This window comes from Haliaeetus albicilla, chromosome 5 (genome assembly GCF_947461875.1).
Source record: "Haliaeetus albicilla chromosome 5, bHalAlb1.1, whole genome shotgun sequence".
Classification (NCBI taxonomy): Eukaryota; Metazoa; Chordata; class Aves; order Accipitriformes; family Accipitridae; genus Haliaeetus; species Haliaeetus albicilla.
The window spans coordinates 25,498,951-25,520,730 of NC_091487.1; the positions used below are offsets into that span (position 1 = coordinate 25,498,951).

The following is a 21,780-nucleotide window of genomic DNA, read 5'->3' on the forward strand; positions in this document are numbered from 1 at the left end:
GGCCCATGTCCTACAGGCATCAGGAGAAGGCATGTAGGCAGCTCCACTTAGAGGACACACCTCTTACCTTCCCATCGGATGGGAGTTGCCAGTGAAGGGTGATCAGCTGGCCAACGGGAGGGTGCTGTGTCCCGGAGAAAGACAGGTCTTAGTCTTTAGGGAGAGAATCAAGACAGCCACCGTGGAGAGGCTTTCCTGTACTTCGCAGAGCTGCCAGCAGCCCGTCCCAGCTCCTGGCCAGTAAAGCATCAGGTGAGGTCTGAAGCTGGGCCAAAATCCTAGAACCTTGGTCAAAGCAGGAGTGCAGGATCTAAAAGTCACCTGCACCTGGTGTCAGTAGAAAGCAATGCAGCTGTCACCCAGGCAATGAATAAACTACTGACTCCTGAGGTGCTCGGCTGCGGAGCACCATAGGGTGCTCCAAGGGCTTATGGCATCTCTGCCTGCACATGCCAGTGTGTCTGTCCATCTGCTCATGGTTTTGGCCCTTAATGTGCAGGATTTGAGCTTTCCGAACAATACAGGATTTCTCCTCACCGTGCCCCAGGAGGCAGGGTTACAGCACACTCTCCTCCTCCTCCTCCTCCTGCAGGAGCTGGGGAATGGCTCCTGCAAAAGGCAGGGCGAGCCTTTCCCCATCCGGGTCCTGTGGGAGGATGAACAAGCCTCTCCCTTTCCCTCCTCTTGGTGGGGACCCGGAAAGGAGCAGCTGGGTGGCTCCATTGGCTACTGTAGCCGGGGCCAGTGTCATGCTGATGCCAGGGCAGAAATAACCTGCTCAAAATAACGTGGCTTCCCTCCCTGCACCAGATCCTCCCCCTGCCTCCTCCCTGTAGCCCGCTCTTTACAGTAGCTTCTTCTTAGTTTTCCAAAGTCCCAGCTGTGCGTGCTTGTCTCAGGCAGGGGAAGCGGGTTGCCTGGATACAGTCCCTTTGATGAGCAGTGCAGTCCCCCTGGAAATCAGGCTGCAGTCCCTCTCCTTCCCCAGCATCGCAGCTCAGTGTGAAAGATGGATTTGGGTCCCCAGGGGGTTTCTGAATGCAAAAAAGGTAGGGGGGGGAAGACAAAGCATCACAAATGTCAGCTTTTTCCCCTCACCCCGAACAAACAGCCAGGTCTAGGGATCGCAGAGACAGGCAGGGCCAGGAGACTATCCCACCCATTGCTGGAGGCCAGCATGAAGCTGGTCCTAAACTGATAAAAGAGGATCCCACACCTGAACTGAGCCAAGAAGCCACTCAGAAATGTGCATCATGAGCAATGGAGATTGGGACTAATTGATATAGTCCAGCAAGAGCAAGCCCAAGTGAGTTTACCCAGCTGTCAGGATAATCATCGCTCTGAAAATGAAGTTGCACAGAATGGGGCACTGTTGGGAGGGAATAAAACAATTCCCATTCCTCTTGGTGTGTGAAGGGATAAAACAATTCCCATTCCTCTTGGTGTGTCTTGCTTCAGAGTTTCACAATTACACAGCTTCCTTGGCACAAGACAGCTTCCTTTGGCTGATGCTGCTAGAAAAACTGGCTAATGTGGAAAAGCACCGTGATGTGCTTACAGGTGTCTAAACTGTAATGACCACAAGGAAATGTTCACATTGTTTCAAAAGGCTTTAACCAGGAAGAATATGAGAAAGACGAAAGAGCATTTACTATCAATACCAGAAAAAAATATTCAGATCAGTCTTTTTTGCTTACTTTATTCCCTAATTTTCTCAATGCAAAAAGCCACACCTGCTCTGCTCCATTTCTAGGTAATGAGTACATATACTGAAAATCCTTACAAAGGATCATTTCTCAGCAACATTACAAAGTCTCCACAAAACAAAATTCTGTAATTGAAAACTACTGTCTATATCACTGAAAGCATTCTCGTACTCAAGCCATCTGTCTTCAGTGTTGTGTCTCCGCATTCCCTGTAAGCCTCTGATGTGGGCCAATTTCAGAGAAAAGGTAACAGAACAATCAGACTAAACTGGCTGGTTCCAGCAGGAAAGTTCCTGATCCAGAAGTCCAGTAAAGTAGGTTGCTTTTGTAGCAGAGCCTAAAATACAACAGATGAAATGTAAAATACAAATATATGTCAGGACCAAAAGGAGGAAAAAATCCCTAAACTAAGACTCTTTTATGGGGGTTGCCCTGCCAGGAGCACTCACCCCCTCATCTGCACAGGCAGGGCATCAGCAAAAGTGCCTCTGCTGACTACAGTGCTGCAGAATCTCGGTGGGAGGTAGGTATCTAGCTCTCAGTTGCACAGGTCTCACTCAGGGCTTTATCGAACCAAACAAACATTTCACATTCCCCAAGAAAAGCAATGGCCACCCACTGCAGTTTGGCGAGCACTGGTAGTTCCCACAGAGAAAGTCTATTTAGCTGGCAGTCATCTGCATTCTGCAGTAGTTTCAGTTTCTTAGTGCGTTTAGAGTACATCCCCTGATGCAGTGCTTTAGAGCACGTTGAGCATGACATAATTCATAGATGACAGTAGGGATTTCTGCTCCGAGAGGAATGGTTGCAACCTTTTAGCCACATTAAGATAGAAATATGCAGTCTTGGACACTGGCACGTATGGTAATCTAAAATCATCCTGGGCTTTGATAGCTTCCCTGTGGGGCAAACCGATGTGCCAGTCAAGACAGGCCCCAGCAATCAAAAGAGACTCATGCCAGCCCTGCCATTCTCCTTGGTTGCTTCCTTCAACCTATCATCAGCACCTCAGTCATCTTTTGATTTAATGTTGGCGAGTTACAGTCAGGTTAAGGCATTCAGCTGTATCATATGCAAGTTGAAAAAAACTAACCACAAAGCTGGGATTCATCCCTGTATACAGAATGCCACAAGCCATGCCTTCTTGCTGGCCCTTCTATTAATCCCATATGAATATCAAGTAATGAAAGTGGCAAGACAGAACTGCACAGCACCCAGCAAGTGAAAAGCCCTGGAGCAATTGCCACTAATATCCTTTGGATGCTCCTAAGATAGGTATGGAAGCTTCTCAGGGTAAATGTCCTGAGGGCAGGGCAGGGCATGGGGTGGGGGTAGGGGAGGCTTGGGGGGAGTGTGGGGGGGGAGTGGGGAAGGAGAAAGAGAAGATATTACAGATCTCTGGCAGGGGCAAAGAGGATACACAGATGGGGGTTTCTTTCTTTAATCGCAGAAATTAGGATTAATCAGTGCATAACAGGCCAATACTGATGGGACTTTTTAACAACGGTAGCTCCTCTGCTCCATTTTCTTCTGCATCAGACACTGAAACCAAGAGACCAGATATAGATGTCATTGGGAATTGGGGTCTGACTGAGGAGGGAAGGAATAATTGAGAGAGAAATCTAATCACAGGTTATTTTTTTACATTTTTTCTCTCGTTCCCATTTCAAAGACAAAGAGAAAGACACATATAGAGAAAGAGTGCGTGAATCATTTAACATGAATTTTGCCTGAATGAGGACTGACATAAGTGTGTGAAACAGGAAGGAAATGTATGAATAATGCAGAACAAGGCTCCGTGCAGACAGAAGACTGTTACTGTGTCCCTGCTTACAGCTTCTGAAAGCACAATCAAATAGATATAGAAAGAGTGCAAAAAGCCTGCATGGTCATCTCATGTTGAAAAGGTGTTAAAATACATTGTGGATCACAAAATAACACCTCTCAATCACTGCACCGAATTCGCTCATCTGCTCACACCAAGACAAAGAAGAGGAGTTGGTATTGCTTTAAGTTAGAAGTGAGTGGAATTACTTCTGTGCAGGTTAGGCTTGCTCTAAGCTGTGCCCAGGCTATGGTGGCTGCTAGGGTAAACTAAGGCAGAAACACAGAGGCAGAACATACCCTGAGCAGCTCTGCCATGCAGCCTTTACCACGCACACCTGGGAGAAGGGTTTGTAGAACTACAGAAAACAGATGTTTTTTAATGAAGGTGACCCCTGAAAGAATTCGTACCTGCCCTTCTGCTTATTTACAGTTGGTGTGTGCAAGAAGCTGAACTCATTTCTTATTCCTTTTATGGGAGAAAGTGTGGCTAGGAACTAGTACACTCTCCCAGGACGCTTGGGACAGCTGGTTTCCATTTGTGGTCCTGCCACTGGCTGGTTTTGGCCAAGCATCATCATTTTTGTGCCACTGGTGAAGCACTTTGAATTCTTCTAACAAAAAGCAGCATGTAAGAGCTGGATATTAATTCTGATTATTCTAAGAAGCCCATCATCATACCGTGTGGTCTCTTGCATTCTGTAATTAAGGCACACTTCTGCCCTAAGGAGGGTATTCTTATTCCTTCCCTTGCTTTATACCACTTCTGGATGGAATTTGCAATAATTTCCGAGGTAGACTGTTGGATCCCCTCCACATGTTTGGTGCTTTTCCAAATCACAGTCCATGAGTTCATCTGAGTAGTGATGGGAGACTCTGGCTGTATTGTGTGCCTCCAGAATTCAGTAGCAGCAGAACTCACACAGTCATCCATAGCTGCTGAAAATTTCTCAGAAAGCTTTAAGAAAAAAGTCTAACATACTGAATGACTCTTTCTCTAATTTGCTGCTATATTTGACTAGCAAGAGATATAATACAACATTACATAGGTTTATGGAGGTGACTGGAGGATGTTCAGATTTTTTGACAATATAGAGACACTTACCTGGAGGTCTAAGGTCTTAAAGAAAGACTCCAGGAAGAAATGGAAGGAAGGTAGGGGGCAAAGCCAGGACACTAGGGCATAAAGCAAGGGAGATTCGGAAACATTGATGTGAAATTTTGGATCGAAAAGAAACAGAAAGAGGGAAGAGGCAGGGTCTTTGAGGACAAGGAGACATGAGAGCCTTGGAAGAGAAGGAAACTCTTTGTGGCATTACCCTGTTTGTAATAGAAATACTCTTTGCTTACAAATAGGCATTCTCAACATTCAGCCTGTCTACCCAGCTAACCCAGTATCATATAAAAGGGCAGACTGTGAAAAGCTCTATTGCACATAGAGACATGAACAGTTTTAAGTACAGCACTACAAGCAACCAGCATGGAGAAGCAGTGATGCTGATGCAATGCAGTGATGACAATAAACGTGCCTGCTACCTCAGGGATGGAAAAGGCACATTCTACCTTCTGCCTCCTAGACATCTGTTGCAGCCTTTCATCAGCCAAAAGAAGTAGTGGGCCTGAGTCAAAGCCAGTCTGCTTTTGGTTGCTCGCCTCACGCTTGCCCATTTCCCCTTGGTACCCAGGAAAAAGGAGAGGCCAGCAGGGACTGTCGTGTTTTTAATACACTGTATTGCTATGGTGATATTAAAGTGTCCTCTATTTGGTTTTTATCTTTTCACCTTGAAATGGGAGCTGTAGGTGCTTGTATGCCATGTAGCTATTGCACATAATGAAAAGTGACACAGCAGTTCAATCTCTGGGGTCCTTTTAGTCCATAGGTTCCCTGCTGAGAAACCCAGCAAGGTGGGCACTTGGGTTGATATTTTTTCCTAAGTTGTTCTGACATATCTCCTCTAGGAATGGTGCTGATGCTCCCCAACTCATATCATGCAACCCCCTGGCTGCATCAACTAGCATTTACTTCTGGTCACTGATAATCTGAGCTCCTATCAAATCAGTAGCCTAAATATGAAAGGCTCCCTGCTGTGGTCTCCACTGCACTGCAAACAGTCCTGGGGAGGTAGATGTTTCATAGGCGATTAGAGGACAGGTCGCACTCTTTTCAGCTGGGCTTTGAGCTCTTTTGAGGGAGGATGATATGAAGGATGGTGATTAGTGTCTTTTGGAGACAAAGACAACAAGCTGTAGGCCTGAATTAGCCATTCTAAAATGCAGTGAGATCAGCTATTTCTGCAGACTGTGTGCTGGTGCAAAGAAAAATCATGCCAGTAGCAGACCTGGTGTAAAAGTTGCTTGGGATCTCATGCCATCTTCCCCTTTCTTCATAGCAATATACCCACTACCCCTGCTTCATTCTGCTCTGAGGACCTGCAAAGAAGTACTTCTCAGACATTCAGATAGGCTGCCACAATGTTGTGGTCCTGGAATACATCACACCCTTTTCTCTACTCCTTAATTATTTTGCAGTTCATGTTAGCTCCCTGTAAAGCATGATGAGGAACAGTGAATCCAGCTTTTGTAAACGAGGGAGAACACCACCAAATCTACCTCTACATAAATGAAGAACTGCCTTGAGACTGTCTCCTGTAGAGGAAGATGTATTACACTGAATCCAGGGGCTTCCACACACTTAAAGTCAAATTGAATCTACGCCTCTCATAAATGGGAAAGCACAGACAGACTTCTGAGTCAGGAAGGTCCACCACGCAGAGTCCACAATCCCTGTGTATTGAACCTGCCCCTGTCTTTCCAGACCTAATGTTGAGCTGAACTGCATGCATCCCTGTGTTAGCTGGTGAACCATATGGTGTCCAAGCCTTATGTATATGAAGGCCGTGCTGAATCATGTCCACATACATGGAGAGCCATATTCTGTCAATTTGCTCTAAAAGCAGAGGAACCTTATTCAGTCCAACATACCACCCACTTTAATGAAGGTTGAGATATTGATCTCCCCAGTAAATCAAGGTGAGATCTATAGATCCCTCCCAATAAATGATGGTGGCTGTATTGATTCTCTCCTTCCCACCCCCCAGAAGTGAAAGCAAGACATATTAGTTCCTCCCCATTAAATGAAAGCGAGCTTGTATTGAGGCCAGCCCCATAAATAAAGGGTGGGCCATGCTGACTTAGACCTTAGCCACATAAATGGAGGTGAAATGTATTGATTCCATCTTCTGTAATTGAAGGAGCGCTGTATTATGGTTCTCCTTCCAACATAAATGATGGCAAAGCATATTGATTCCATCATTCTTGAAGTGAAAGGTGAGTTTTGTTGAATATCCCCAAAATAAGGAAGGAAAGCCACACAGAACTTAGCATCTTATCCAGAAATTTATATTGATCTGTTATATACACATTGAGGCTTTTACTGCATTGGGATGGTGGAGGTGTGTTACTGCCTAAAAGCTCCGGGCACAAAATGAAGTGATAAGGCACCAGGGTTTCAGCGAAGGATGTGATCACTAAGCATAAGGTCTCCTGAGTTCTAGTCCTTGTGTTCATGCGGATCACCTCTGTTTAGGCAAGTTTCCTGGCTTTCACTTGTCTCGTCTACCTAGTAAGGATAATGACCTTCCTCTGACATTAGGTGGTAGAATAGAATTTTTTGTTCAAGACTGTCTACAATGTTCTGTTGGCTAATGGGACCAAGTAGGTACTGGAGACAACAGTGGAAGTGGATGAAGTATTACAGGGCAAAACAGTGAAAAAATAAGGTATACTGTATATGCCCTGTGCCTTAAAAGAGGCTAGGCCTGTACACTGCTGATAAATACTTAGCAGCAGCTGCCTGGAGCCTGTGGTGATTTTTGCTCTTTAATTATTCTTGATCCTTCCTACTAACAGCACTGGTTTTAAGTGGTCTTTGCTGATGGTAAGGATACCAAAAGTACCTCACCTCAAAGCCATGCACTAGTTCAGGAATTCAGTCTTTTGGACTGTGACTGTTGCAAGTGAGGCAGCCAGGACAGTGCCCATCTGCAACGCAAAACATTCAGATGCGACTGCACCCCTCCAGGAAATCACGTTCAGCCTAGCAGCATGGCAAAACTCAGGACAGCACAGGGACAGCAGCTGGTAGTATGAAAGAGAGGTGCCAACTCCTTGCCTCCCCAAGGAAATACACTAATTTTCCCCACAGTACTCCATTGCACAGTTGTTGTCTTTCATTACCTGTTATGAACATCATAATCCTTGGGGAAGCTACAGAAGACAAGTGAAGAGGACAGAACCAGTGGAGCCTTGTGGAGAGGCCTGTCTATGTCTTTCTTCCCGATTTGTCCCAGCAGTAGCAACAAGGTAGAAAAACAAACAAAAAGACAAGGAACAAAGCGAAGTCAGGCACCTGTAGATGACACGAGGAAGTTAAAAGTCAAGAACAAAGCCCTTAAACATCCCACACAATAAATCATACCATTGTCACTTTTTTGCCCAATGTCACAGAAAGGAAACACACTTCTGGTACCATGTCTTGTGATGAGCAAGCAGAGTTATGGCATTTTGTGGTTTGTATCCTCCACAATATATGGGGCAGTACGCATGAAGAGAGGGGGATATGAGATGGACAATTAAAGGAAAGCGCTATTATTTTGTGAATCTGTAGCAGTATACACCTAAGAGGGACCCAGGCATCTTACATTGGCCATATCCTAGGATACAATCATGAGTAATGCAAGCTTTGATCTTTTCTTTAGGATGAAACACTGAGGTATATTTTACCATGTGTTTCTTAACACATAATAATTTTTCTTAAGATCTTACAGAAAACAAGATGTGATAGCTTTTACATGAATTAGCTGTTCCTGGTAAATCTTGTGTTCTTCCCATGTGGGTATTTCCAAGCATACTGCTTTGCCCAGAACAGACTTTGAGAATGCCAGTCAAGTGCCAGTCCCCCCCTAAGCCCATGAATGGAAAAGCCCAATTTCTTTGCAATTCTCACATATCACCAGCTGTCTAAAACCCTCTCTGAGAGGATTTAGATTGGATTTTGTGCTGATTTTATACAGTTTTCTTATGTCTTCCCCATGAGTGGTGAAAGAGATTTGTTCCATACAGCATCGGGGATGCAAATATCATTCCTGTTTCACTGCATCGTTTGAAAGGAGGACCAGACAGTTGCCAAGGCAACAGCACATCTGAGCCAGCTGTAGTTGCCATGGAAACAGAAACGATGGGAGCCAGGAAAAATAGTCCCAGAGGACAAACCATTTTAAAACACACACAAAAATTCCCTTAAACTAAAATAAAATATCGCTTTGAAATTCTAGGGCCTCAGAAACCAGGGGCAAACCAGAGGAGAATGCAAACACCCTTTCATGATCTTGGTGCTTTCCTTTTTTTACATTTTTGAGAGAAGTCATTGGAAGTGATCCAGTGATTGCTAGAAAGGAGGTGAAAGTAAACGCCACCATACCTTTGGCCCGGTCTGCTAACCCTGTGGGAATGTGAATTGCTCTGCGTTGACAACTCTGCGCCATGGAGGCACAAATCAGTACTCCAGTCAGGTATCCCTCTTGCTCACAGCAGGGTCTCCTTCTATAAAGCTAACCATTCTCCATACAAGTACTTTCAAATAATGAGATTATATCTTTGGAGACTCTTTAGTCCCTGCAAGAGGCATAGTTTTTATCATTAAATAGGGGGCCAGATGCACTGTTTGAGATGTCCAAGGCTTAAGTCTGGGAATCTCAAGCAATGGCTGGATGCCTGGCAGCACTGCAACCTGTGCTCTGGCTTTCAGGGATGGTCCAGTCTGTTTGATAGGTACTAAAGAGGGGAATCCACAACATCCTACATCTCATTGAGGTGTTTTGTTACTGTTTATCTGTAACTCTTTTTTTAGCTTTAATGTTACCATTAATCAGAGAGAATGAATGAGAAATGAATGATGCTGTAGAGGAGAGGAAGGCAAACAGCTTCAGCATCCACACAGAGATGTGTGGATTTGGCGTCTCCTGAGAATGTAACAGGGCAAACACATAGGGCTGAGACTGGGAGTGGGGGAAGAGAAGAGAGCGGTTGGAGGGAAAAGCTGATGGGAATAGATAGAGTAATAGGGGAAGGTGAGGCAGGAGAGCCTTGAATTGCAAAATGGTAGGGAAGAGGGAGGATGCTGGAGCCAAGTGTGTGTGATAAAATGAAAAGCAGTGAGAAGGTGAGCAGGAGAGCAGGTGAAGCCTGAGTCAGAGGACAAGGATGGAAGCAGGCAGAGATGAGAGGACAGAGGGGAGCAGGATGGCAGACCACAGGGTATGAGGGTGGGCAAGCTGGGGGCAACAAAGTTGGCACAGCAGTATGGGACAGGAAAGGGAGAGAGATGAAGCCTAGCTCAGCAAGTACAGGAGCAAGGAGAGGCAAAGAGAAGCAGGAGGTGTGGAGGCCAGATAAGGCACAAGATGGTTTGTAGGGTAACACATTTTCTGTTGTTGTTTGTAATATTGCCGTACTTCAGCAGATTTCCCTGGCTTTTCTAGAATCACTGCATATGTAAATACTTTTGTTAGCTGGTTCACTCATTACACTGTGGTGAGGGCTGCTTAATCCAATATAGTGATGTACTTAAATTTTCCAAGTATTTCTTTCCTTGCTCTGTATCAGCAGCTAATATTATCAAATCTTTCCACGCTTTCAAGATGCAGGCTTTTCATTATTTTCTTACCGAAAACAGATTTAGAAAAGCAGTTCGGCATCTCAGGTGCCTTTGAATTGTCACTGTATTTTCTGCCTTCTCATTTTGTGATCACAGTTCCTGCCCTTTTGTTTCAGTCTCACTCCTCTCTTTCTGTCTATAAAAAAGGGAGATGGATGCTGCAGTGTGCACACACCTGTAATTTCTCCTGAAGCCAAGGGAATCTGCATGCATGTAACTAACAGGACTGGAAGACTTGGCTAAGGATTCCTCTTTAAAGAATAATAAACTGCTCACGTTTTCTGAGAAGGAGAAAGAAAAAAGTCTTTATTCAAAATGTAAATCTCTTCCTGCTGAGGAGCGAACCCAAAAGTCAGCCTTCAGGATATAAATATTTATGCCTTTTGCATAAACAGCAGATGTAACATTTCCAATTAACTGTCGATCTTTCCATTTCTCTGGCTGCTGCTGCTTTCTCTCACAATATCAGAATGAGCAGTCCGCTTGATTTGCCTGAGCTCAGATCTGTCACACATTTCCACAGTCAGTAAGATGAAATTGTTCCTGAAAATGTTTATTTATCAGAGCCTAACAATTTCCCTGTAATTTTTATTCCTTGTATTCAATGTAAGATGAGTTCTACTCTGCTGAAAGATGTGAGATTCACAGCCCAGATAAGAGGACAACAGAGAAGGAGCAGAAGCAGGCATAGGTGATCGTGTGCACTCAGCCATTGCAGCACATTTCAGCCCAGCCCTAGAAGAAGCCTTCATGACATGAGAGATGCCTGTCTCTGACCCATTTGGCCCCTGGCCTTTTTACAAAGGCTGCCAGCCTAGGGCCAGGTAGCATCAAGTGTAAGAGGTTTTATGATGTAGCCACCTGTTCATGGGGAACTGCCTTCATCACTTCTTTAGTGTCAGCTTTTCTCAGGTGTCTGACATTCAATCCTACTAATGGCAGCCTCCCGCTTCCACAACTTCTTTCTTTCTGGAAGAAAGTGTGAATGTGCAAAGAAGAAAATGAACCCTGCTAGAGCTGGTAAACATCAGTTTTCATTGGCATCATGCCTACAAAGCAGAAGATTTTGCTGGAGTACTGGAAGGAGGGCAAGAACAAAAATCAACATCAGAGAAGCAGTAGTAGGTAAAAAACGAGCCAGGAGGCAGGTGCAAGGGGAAGGAAAAGCACTTGTCTGGTGGTATGTCAGAAAGTGGAGATCCCTCTGTTCCCTTCTGCCAAGGATGCTTTTGTGTGTTCTCCTGTCCTCTGACCTATCCCGCAACACCATGAAGTTTAGCTCAGCGTCTCTTCCTGTCCTGGGAATCCGAAAACTGATTGAGCATTGCTTCAAACCAGGAGCTGCTGTTCAGCTGATCCAGCTTTCACTGGGGACCCAGGTGAAGAGCTCTTGGCCTTCCTGCTTATGGGGAAAGCACTGGCCCGGGAGCCGCGCAGCTAGCCTGGGACGGGACTTTGTGCTGCTGGCTGGGTCAGTGCGGGAGGTCAGCCTTGCTCTTCACCTTCCTCAGGAGCTGCATCCCAACGGCTGGCAGCTCTGGCAGGTGCTGTTGCTATGGGAACTGGCTCTGCTTTAAAACCATCCATGTGGCAGTGCAGGGATGGAGGCATCTGCAATCCTGACTGCTTAGGGGTGCACCCTCCTCACACACTTCTGCTACCTGCCACCTGCTTTTCTCCGGGTTCCCGGCACTTATTGCTGCATTTTTGCCCTCTCCCCAGGCTCTTCTGTCTGCCGCATCCTCCCTGGCTCTGGATTCTCGCTGGTGTGAACAGCTGGCTTCTCACATAGCATGAGAAATCATCAAATGCTAACCCAGAAAAAAGGGTCCAAATTCACAAGTAACTGGAAGTTTAGTTGCTTAATAAGCACAATTTTCACTTTGTTCTGTGCTGTGCCCAAAAGTAGTTCTTGTCTACATTCAAGCATAGTCTTGAATCAAGCATCTGTGATGACGGATCAGGTTATCTATCTGCACTGTAAAACCCCAAATAATCACCAGTGTTTGCTTCAGGTGAGCTAACTGAAGTGCATGTTGATTACCAGTAGAAGCTAACTTTGCTTGGCTGACTTACTGCAAATCCTTGCATGTGTAAGATTCCATCAGCAGTGGAGCAGGTGTACTAACATAGCTGAAGGTATTACTGGCTGCATGCTACCTTCCTCTTCTTCCTATCAACCTCTCTGTTTGATCAGTTACATCTAAAAGAACCTGAGGTAGCATTGGCAAAATGTCCAGGCTTTGCTTTCCCAACAGGAACAGGAATCAGGGTAGCACCAGTGTTGACTAGCTCCTCTGTCGTGCCCTGTCCTCACTGGGACTCACACTGTTCCTCCTGCCTGGGGAGCTGCACAGGCACGAGGCAGCCCTACCAACTTTCTTAAAGTGGATCAATGTGGATTAACAATTTAGAATGGAGCAATCTTGAAAGGAGACTGAAAGTCAGTTTTCTTAAACCACAAGCATTTTCTTTCTTTTTTTTGGTTCAGCCCCCTTGACTGTGGCTGACTGTCTGGTATTTCTCCTGAGTCTTCACTGCTGGCTGAAGAGGCTCTCTGGTTTAATGGCATTCATTAATCATACAACAATGTATCTCTGCAGCACCAGAGCTTAGAAATTCAAGTTACATTACTGATGGGCGTTGGCCCAGCTTCTCAGGTTGAGGGTGCTCTAAGGTCAAGTCAGATACATCAGGCTCTGTATGCATTTTGGGTGTAATGTAGGACACAGGATTTAGGCAGCTGCTTGTTCAGGCACAGGAACAGATTTTCAGCTGAGCGTGCCGAGTGCTCCAGGTCACGAGTCACTTTTGGGGCTGAGGCAAAGGGAATTAAGCCACTGTCACACTTCCTGGATTGGAAGGGGATCTGAGAGCTGCAGTGACCCTCCCAAGAATTGTCCTGATCTGTATCAGTTATAGCAGGTCCTCACAAAGCTCAGGATCTCAGTCTCTCATGCCCACTGGCTGCTCTTCTAAGAGCGGATGATCTTCCTATGCACTCTTTGTTCTCTGTGTTTTCCCTAGAACAGTTTGTCAGGTTGTTACCAAGCTATCCAGTTTTTTCCAGTGCTAAAGGACCCAAAGACAGTCCTGTCTTCCCTCACATGCCTTGTGGATGCTGTGATGACCTGCAGGCACAGTCAGAAGCAACCTCCCAGTCTATCCTCCCCCTCCTAGCTGGACACAAAAGCAATTGCAGAGACACAGGCTAGAGTCTGCAGGAATGCACTAACAAATGGCCTTCAAGGGCTTCCTTAATCACCTTTCCCTAGCTCTTCTGTTGCCAAGATATTCAAAGGAAAATGTCAAGGCCTGATCCCAGCCCACAGACCGCCAGTCAGACAACGCAGTGCTAGGCTAGACACTCCCAGATTTGCTTTATGATCCTTGTTTCAAGGCCTCCGGTAAGCATTATGATATGCGCCACAGAATGGCAGCATTGATACCTTTCATCTAGTGTGGGACTGCAGTTGTTTTTCTCACTTTTTAGGATACAGGATCCTTTGTGTTATCATAATCCTGTGCTTTACCATTGACAGAGTTGACTTACCCCTACTGCTCCTGCTTTGGGGAGGAGTTGGTTCCCCATCAGGAAGGCTCCTGCGCAAATTCCTAGGAAGTGGCATTTTAGTAAGTGACCAGAATTTTGACCAGACACTGTCTTCAAGGCTGCTGATACAGATGTGAAAGTGCACTAGTGCAGAAGCAGGTGAGATATGCCTTTTTACAGCTCCCATGTAGCCTCAGAGAGACCTTTAAGGATGGTCCCTTGCGAGAAAGACATAGGCTGTTTGTGCATTACATCATTCCCCTTGCGCATATGCTCACAGAGCATTTGGATTACCTCATTCTTCCCAGAATTTACACTACACTTCAGTAGCCAGGCCCTTGAATTTGCACATTAAGCAGCAAGACTCACTGAGCTGATTCCCTGGAGCCCGACTGATGTGTAAGAGATCCATCCTGCCTTCCCATGACTTCCACGTACCCAGTTACTTTCCCCAGCTGTGTCAGGCATAATGATCCAGCAAATAGATACACTCCTTGTTGGCAGGTAGTCCAGGCATTTAGCTTGATAGCAATGTTAAATATTGTAAGTCCTTTTATTTATTTTGCCCGAGTGCAAATTTGACTACAGGCTGTTCCATTGTCTATTTAGTATTTTGTCCAACCTTTTGGCTTCCTTCTAGAGAGGAAGCAGCCTGCAGGTGCTGCAAACACTTTTTGTTCCTTTACGACTAGAAGAAACTACTCTATTCCTCTAAGGCTTTTAGTCTGACTTGATTCTGGCTCGCCCACCTGCCTGCTTTCTCTGGAGAACTGGCAGGTGAATATTTTCAATAATTTACTTTAGAGCTGTTCTACCATCCTGCTATTTATTTCTGCCGTAAATTATGCCCAGAGGTTAGGAAGCTCTTACCTTCCCACTCACAAAGGAACTGAAGGAAAATATTCTGCAGGGCACAGAGGCATCTTTGGGTGGTTTGTAAATATTTCCAGAGGCGGATATACTGGGGATTGAAAAGAGCTGTAGTCCCTACCCTCTTAGTATCGCCTGATATAACCTGCAGCTTCTAGGTTATGCAACAGGGAGCAGTTGTGCTCACACAGCCCCCTCTTCCTACTGTGATTTACATCCAGCGTCTGCGAGATACACCTGCTAGTGCTTCAAAGCATGAAAAGGAAATAATAAAAAAAGGCCTTGAGAGATGATAGCTTACTCCTCACACAGTGGTTTGACTCATTAAAATCAGTGGAGCGATTTTCAGTGACTTCTCTGGGATTTGGATCAGACCCTAAAAGCACAAGCCCCGAGAGCTGGACTGCAGCCAACTAACTTAAGAGAAGCAGAATTCCAGGCAAATGAGTTTTCATTTTTAATTCAGAAGCTAAATAAAATTGAACTGCAGCACGTTTGGATGGGATAGCTCCAAGAAAAATCCAGGGAACTGAACGAAGTGATACTTCTGGTGTGTTTGCCTCTTCTTTGCCGTACCCTAAGGGGCTAGTTGCTCCACAAAGCAATATCATTTATTCAGCAATGGACGCTACTGCTCTTATTATTACTATATGCCTAAATGCTCATTGTAGACCAGGACTCCAGCAAGCTGGACAATAGACAAGTATAGAGCAAACAGATGGTCCTTGCCTCCCAGAGCATCTCGGAGTCTAGATTTACCATTTTATGCTCAGAGTTTGCTGATGGGTGTTGCACCACACAGAGTGGCATTGTTTTTTCCCTGTTGAAGTCAATTAGGTTCTTAGCGCCCCAGGGAGGTGATAGGGAGATTTGTGCTGCTTGCTTTGATAGAAGATATAAAACATAAGCCCTGGTTTTGCCACCCAAATTCCACTATGTTTTGTTGGAAAATGCCTGCAGAAGTTTATTCATCATGAGGGTGAACTTGGTTGTATTGTACAGGCTTGTTCAGAAAATGCAGCACTGCCTGCCTGAAGGTCAAGTGGGTACCTTGTCCCAGGGCTCCCTGCCCGGGTCTAGGTAGAAATGGAGAATTAGCTCACACTATCTCAGTGCTTCATGAGCACGTTCTTTCCTCAGGAAGATCTCTTTTTCTGCATCTTCCTCTTTTTTTCCTCAGTGTGCCCTTTCCTCTGCTACCTTTTTTTTTTTTTGTCTTTTCTGATAGTATTACCTGGTCACTCTCTGCGGATAACTCCTCTGGAGAGGAGTATAACAAAAATAACAGTTGAAATCTCTCCTTATAATTCACTTGGTTTGTGAGGTGCAAAAATAGACTTAACTGTTTAATTTTGGGAGGGGCTACAGTGCTCCTTGCATTCAGATGAGCCGTACTTATGTTCCTCCAGACCCAGCCAGAAAATTAAGCTCTAGAAATCCTGTAAGAAAAGGCTGTCCTTGTTTCCAGCTTCCCCTGTCAAAATCTCTGCCAGTGTGAGATAAAAAACCCAGTTATGACCAAAGAAAGGAGAAGAGAGAAAGCGACTCAGAAACTTGAGGGCAGTCCTGGCTCTGCTCCAGCAGCTGGTGCTCATCTTTGACAGGTACAGGGAGAAATCGGACCGAAGAGGGGATCTCAAGCAAGCAAACAAACAAATCAACTAAATGAACAAACTGGGTGATAAAGTAGAGCTGAGAATCAGTAGCTAACAAACACATCTCTGTCGCTGCACTGCTTTCTCCTGCGTAGAAGGGGAGTCAATTACCCACCTTCCAACAAGCTATTGATCAAGCTGCTGCCATGTATCGAATCTGAGCCCCGGCTGCCCTGCGTGTGGCTCTTTGATTTTCTCTCCCTCTGTAGCAGCACGTGGTTGGAAGCCAGATGAGCCAGCGCAGGACTATCGATCAATTCTCCTCCCTCCTCCTCCTCCTCCTCCTCCTCCTCTTCACCCCGGTCGCCATGACAACCACAGCTGCTGCAGCACCAGCAGCACTGTTTACCTGGCCCATTTATTTTCCTTTTCAGTATCTTTCCCTTCCCCCCGCTGCTCTCACCTTGGCATGATATTGGCAAAGCACTCAGCAGTTGTAAAAGGGATGAGTTTTTATGACTCTGAGGAGGACAATGCAGTTCTTGGCTCTACTTTATCACCCAGTTTGTTCATTTAGTTGATTTGTTCACGAGGAATCATTGCCTATAAACAACAAATATCTCAGTCACCAACTAGGTCGTGCTCCAGTCATGGAGGAGGACCTGTCATTCCAATATACAGGTCTCCTTCATATAGTTTAAGTCTGCCTGTAGTATGAACCACATTGTCTTCTTATATATTGCCCTAGAGTGGCAACAGAGAACTTACTCCAGGTATGCCATCATTTACCAGCTGTTAATCTCACACAATCCCTGGGACAGTGTAACATAGCCATCCGGTGCACTAGACTTTCTTTCAGGTCTTCAGCCACCCTTGTAACTTCTGTGGAGGGCACTGTGTCCGACAGGGACCAGCTGCTGTGGAAGGACCAGTGGAGCAGGCACAGTGTCACCTCCCAGCAGAAGGCCTTTACAGTACGTTCACCACAGCTTCCAGCTGCATACGCTGAGCAGTCCAGTTCCTGGCTATGCCCCATTCTACAGCACTTTCCATCATCCCCACAATCTTCCCAAGTGCCAGCACAGTCTTGTCCCATCTTTCCTTATACCGCTTCCACTGCCTGACATTGCCTTCCCGTTCCTCGGCTGGATGACAGTCATGCTACAAAGACCAAATAGTAGATGAATGAACAATGTTTAAGGAGTAGCCGATTTCCCCCTTCCTGAATGTCTTATTTGTTGTGCCGAATCATCCATCTGCAGATTCTCAGGGTTGGATTCTCTGCTGAAACGTAAGACAAAGAGGCTTTGGGCAGGGGTATGGAATATAAGATATACAAATAAAAGATATCTCTTAAAATATAATACAGGTGTCCGCCTTGTCTCAAAGGTCTTCCTGGCTTCCTTTTAATTGGAATTCTTCACCCAAGTCTCACATTCCTGATTCTTTCCACAGTAAAGCCATCATACTCTTCCAGGAGACTCCTACTTTTCCTTATAATTCAATATAATTGATACAGGATGTAAAAGATCACTTGAAGTTATCAAGTACAGATTATCCCTCCTTGAAGCAGAAAGCTACAGGATAAACTGTGGAATTTGCTACTGCACAATATTAGGGAAGCAAATACTATATTTTGAAGAGGAAACAGACATCTATAAGAAGGAGAAAGGCACTGCCAGTGCAAAAAAGTTTCAACCCCCAATACTGGGAGGCACAGGAGGACTGGGGTCAGTGAGGATTCCTGCTTCATCCTTCTATTTTGCCTATCCTAGAATAGGGCCATGCTGGGAGTATTACAGAGCTGTCATCCCTTCCTTTGAATAGCCTGGCAAGTCTCACTCCATCAGATATTTTACCAAGCTCAATTAGCTAGGAGTTTCTCTATACAGTAGGAGCTCAGATCTGAGACTGGCCAGGCGATGGATTCATTCAGAACGAGCAAGCCTTGGACAGGCTCTGCAAAATAAGACTGGGGTCGGGGGTCCAACCACCACCACATGTGAGGCCCTGGCCTCGCTGGGGGACAATGAATTCAGAACACCATGAGAAAGAGGGTATGTTTGACTGGCTGGAGCAGTGGTCTGATGTGACACAGCAGGAAGCATGATACTAATGCAAATTGTTAGTACTTATTAACTAATTAAATTGTTGTTATGCCCATAAGGTACTTAACACTTTCCAGGCACAGAAGAGAGCCCAGTCCCTGCCCTCAGGAGTAGAAGATCTAAAAGGACAAGCACAGAGGAATGGTGAAAGAAAAACAATTAACATAGAAGGGATGTAATGAGAAGCAGCACATGGTTTTGCAGTTACAATTTATGTCTGGTTTTGCAAAGAAGGAAGGTTTAAGTGGTCACAGGATCTTTGGCGGGTGGAGCATGTATGACATCATATGTCTGTCAGATGCATGTATAATTTTTGACACATCGGTCAACTAAAAGCAAATTGGATGGATGAGAAGCTGGCTCAGATATACTTAATTTCATTAAAATAAAAAGCCAAGAGAAGAGAAGACCCTTTTCTTCAGCTCAGAAGAAGGTTGCAATAGTTCCTATTTTCTTAGACTTCACAAAATTTGCATGGGCTGCAGCTCTAAAAACACCCAGTTAGAAGAAAAGGCTTTAATGGGTGCTTAGACTCAATGAAACACAAACCTGTAGGAAATCAGACTACCTTGGTTGCAGAGAGCTGACCTGGGTAGAGATGCTGCAGCAAAAGGTGGAGCAAAAAGAGGTATGTAGTGGAGAAATGGCATGAAAGAGTGTGAGGAGACCGGCAGGGCTAGCGAGAGCTCACAAGCTCACATTATTAGTGGAGGAGACAGGGAGAAACATACTGGAAAAGATGGATGAGCAGTCTTGCACAGGTGACTTTCATTATAACAAGTTCCTTACACTCAGCGTTAGGTAGGAAGTAGTGGATAAATTCAAGACAGGAACGAGACGACACAGTGTGCTGCAGAGATGACCTTTGTAGCTCCATTTGCCATGTACTGCAGGGAGGAGAGGTGCACATCAGACCTGGGATCTGAATGTTATACTAATAAAGACGAGAGATGCAGAGCCCTTGATACGATGGCTATAGGAGAAAGATCTTGTGAATGCCGAGTGTGAAAATAAATTAAAGTCTGCCCACAGATGGGATGGATGGAGTCAGAAAGAGCGCGGAATTGTTAACGTCTAAGCCACGCAGGGGCTGGCTGTGGAGTCTACTAGAAGTAAAAGGAGAGCAGTGAAGAGCGAGTTGTAAAGGAAGATTAGGATTTCGTTTTTATCCAGAATTTTAATTAATGTGCAAGAGGGAGCATGCATTCAGGATACCAAATGACAGCCTGACCCAGCCAAGCCTGTCTACTCCGCAAAGCTTGAGAGTTTCAGTAAACACACATTGCTCTGTTGTTTCATCAGACGCGCCGCTCTGGTGTGTATCATATGATATGGCAGCCATTCAGCCAGGCGGGGAGCAGCACAGGCTATAATTTCCTGGTCATATGTAACTGGGTGGGGAAGCGCCTGAGCCTTGGGGTGAGTAATGCTGGAATCGCACCATGTGGCACCCTGCTCTTTGCCGTTCAAGCACTGGAGGTGTTGCTCTTGCTCTTCGGGCAGACGCTGCCCACGGCACCCCGATGCTCTTACGCTGCAAACACCCTCCTGTAACCCGCTTCGCTGCGCACCCAGATCCCGCTCCCACGTCCCCAGCGTTCTGCGGGGGTTGGCCGCCCCGAAGACTGCGGCTCCGAGCGAGGCTCAGCCGCTTCCCTCTGGCGGGCGGCCGGGGCCGCGCCATGGCGCTGAGCTTGCAGCGCGGCAGCCCCCCGCCGCCCCCGCCGGGCGGGATGGCTCCCCGCCTCCCTCGCCCCCGGCCTGAAGCGACGCGCGGGGCCGCGCGGCACGTCTTTTGGAAACGCTCCGGGCCATTTACCGGCAGGGGGGAGGGCAGCCTCGGCCGGGCGGCTCGGCTCGCCGCCGCGGGGGCACCGCCGCGCTCCTCCCCGCCGGGTCCCTCCTCCGGCCGGGCCCCCCGCGGCCGCCCGCCCCGCCCGGCCGCTGCGGGGGCGGCCGCCAGGCTCCCCGCCGGGCCGGCCCGCACCAGCCGGCTCCGGCCCTCCCGCGAACCGCGCCGGGCGAGGGTTGGTTTGGGTTTGGTGGTTTGGGTTTGGTTTTTTTTTTTTTTTTTCTTTTTTTCTCCCGCCCCGAGACATTTTCCTACGTGTACTTTTCCTCTGCCGAGCTGATTTACGAGCTGGGTTTGGCGAGGGCTGGGGCTGCCGGCCCCAGCTCGGGGGCGGGGGCGCGGGGGAGAGGGGCTCCCGCTGGGCTCCCCAGCCGGGGAAACGCACGTCTCCCCCCGCCCGACATGAGCTGTAATTTCCGGCAGACATTTGAGGTCCCCGACATCTGCATAAGGCGCGGCAGCCTCCCAGCAACCCCCGCCGCCGCACGGCGAGGAGAGGCGGCCATCGCCGGGGAGCGGGGCGGCCCCTCCTGCCTCCTCCCGAGCCACTTGTGTGTTGCTCATTTCCTGCTCCCGGTAACGAGGCCAGCGATGCCGGGGTGGCGGCGGGGCTGCTGAGAAGGCAGATTGTTACACGCGCGCACATGGATGTTTTTGTTTCGGGGTGAATTTTTAGTGCTCGTGAAAGGGAGGGACTAAGCGGAGCTCGCTGGAGCCTGGCACAGGACCAGCAAGCTTCCCGGCAGCCCTTTGCCAAAAGAATCCAGACGTACAGCCCCCCCCGGTTGCTGCGGCCCCTCCTCGCCCGCTGTCTCCCCCCTCGGCTCTTCGGGGCCCTCACTCCGGCTGCAGCGCTGCCCTTGGACCCTGCAGCCCCTGTGCCCACCCGCGCCGCAGACCCCTCGCCGTCCCCTCGCCGCCCCAGCGCGAGGTTCCTGCCGCTGCGCACAGAGTCGCCGCAGTCCTGACCCGTGACTCTTTAATCCCAATCTCTCTTCTCGCTTGTCTGTGGAATTACTGCAGCAGGGTGGGGAGACTTTGTGATATAAACATATTATCCTCGGAGGCAAAAGCAACTCGAGGCCAAACAGACTCATTGCGCTAGTGACTTAAACTAGGTGAAATGTCGACAGAATTACTCAACATCACATTCCCAAACTCTTGTTACATAAAATAAACAAACCTTCTAGTGATGTTTTGTATAGTCTCCAGCCCAGCCCCAACCCCACCGATCTGCTTCATTCCCCATGGGACGGCAGGGACGTGGGTCTCCTGGCTTGCAACCGTCAACTTGCACATCCGCCGCGGATGAACTCTGCCATTTGTCTCCTCTGTTACAAAGTACTAACAGGATTCTGCGGGTTTTGTTCAGTTTTGTTTTGTTTTTTTTAGAATTTCTCGTTAAAGGAAAAAGAGACCAAAAAGTTTTTTGGCTGCAGCTATCAGCTCGTTTTTGGTTGCTTTCTAATGCCAAGGCCAGCAGGATCCAGGAATTCGTCTACTGGTGCCAGCAAGAAAGCACTGACCCAAACAAGGGAGCCAGAACTTGGACTGCAG

The 21,780-nt window shown here is 47.0% G+C and overlaps 2 long non-coding RNA genes across 4 annotated transcripts in view; one reads left to right on the forward strand and one right to left on the reverse strand.

Moving 5' to 3' along the window:
- LOC138685460 (uncharacterized) overlaps nucleotides 1-21,780 on the forward strand; it is a 182,700-nt gene that overhangs the window by 99,324 nt on the left and 61,596 nt on the right. The window lies entirely within an intron of this gene.
- LOC138685457 (uncharacterized) lies at nucleotides 1,684-21,621 on the reverse strand. Of its 3 annotated transcripts, none has more exons than XR_011324718.1 (3): nucleotides 21,193-21,621; nucleotides 7,767-7,857; nucleotides 1,684-2,043 (listed from the first exon to the last, which is right to left on the reverse strand). It is a non-coding gene; the product is annotated as an uncharacterized lncRNA (long non-coding RNA). The 3 variants fall into 3 exon arrangements; XR_011324716.1 differs by having other exon boundaries at nucleotides 7,767-7,861; XR_011324717.1 differs by having other exon boundaries at nucleotides 20,191-21,216.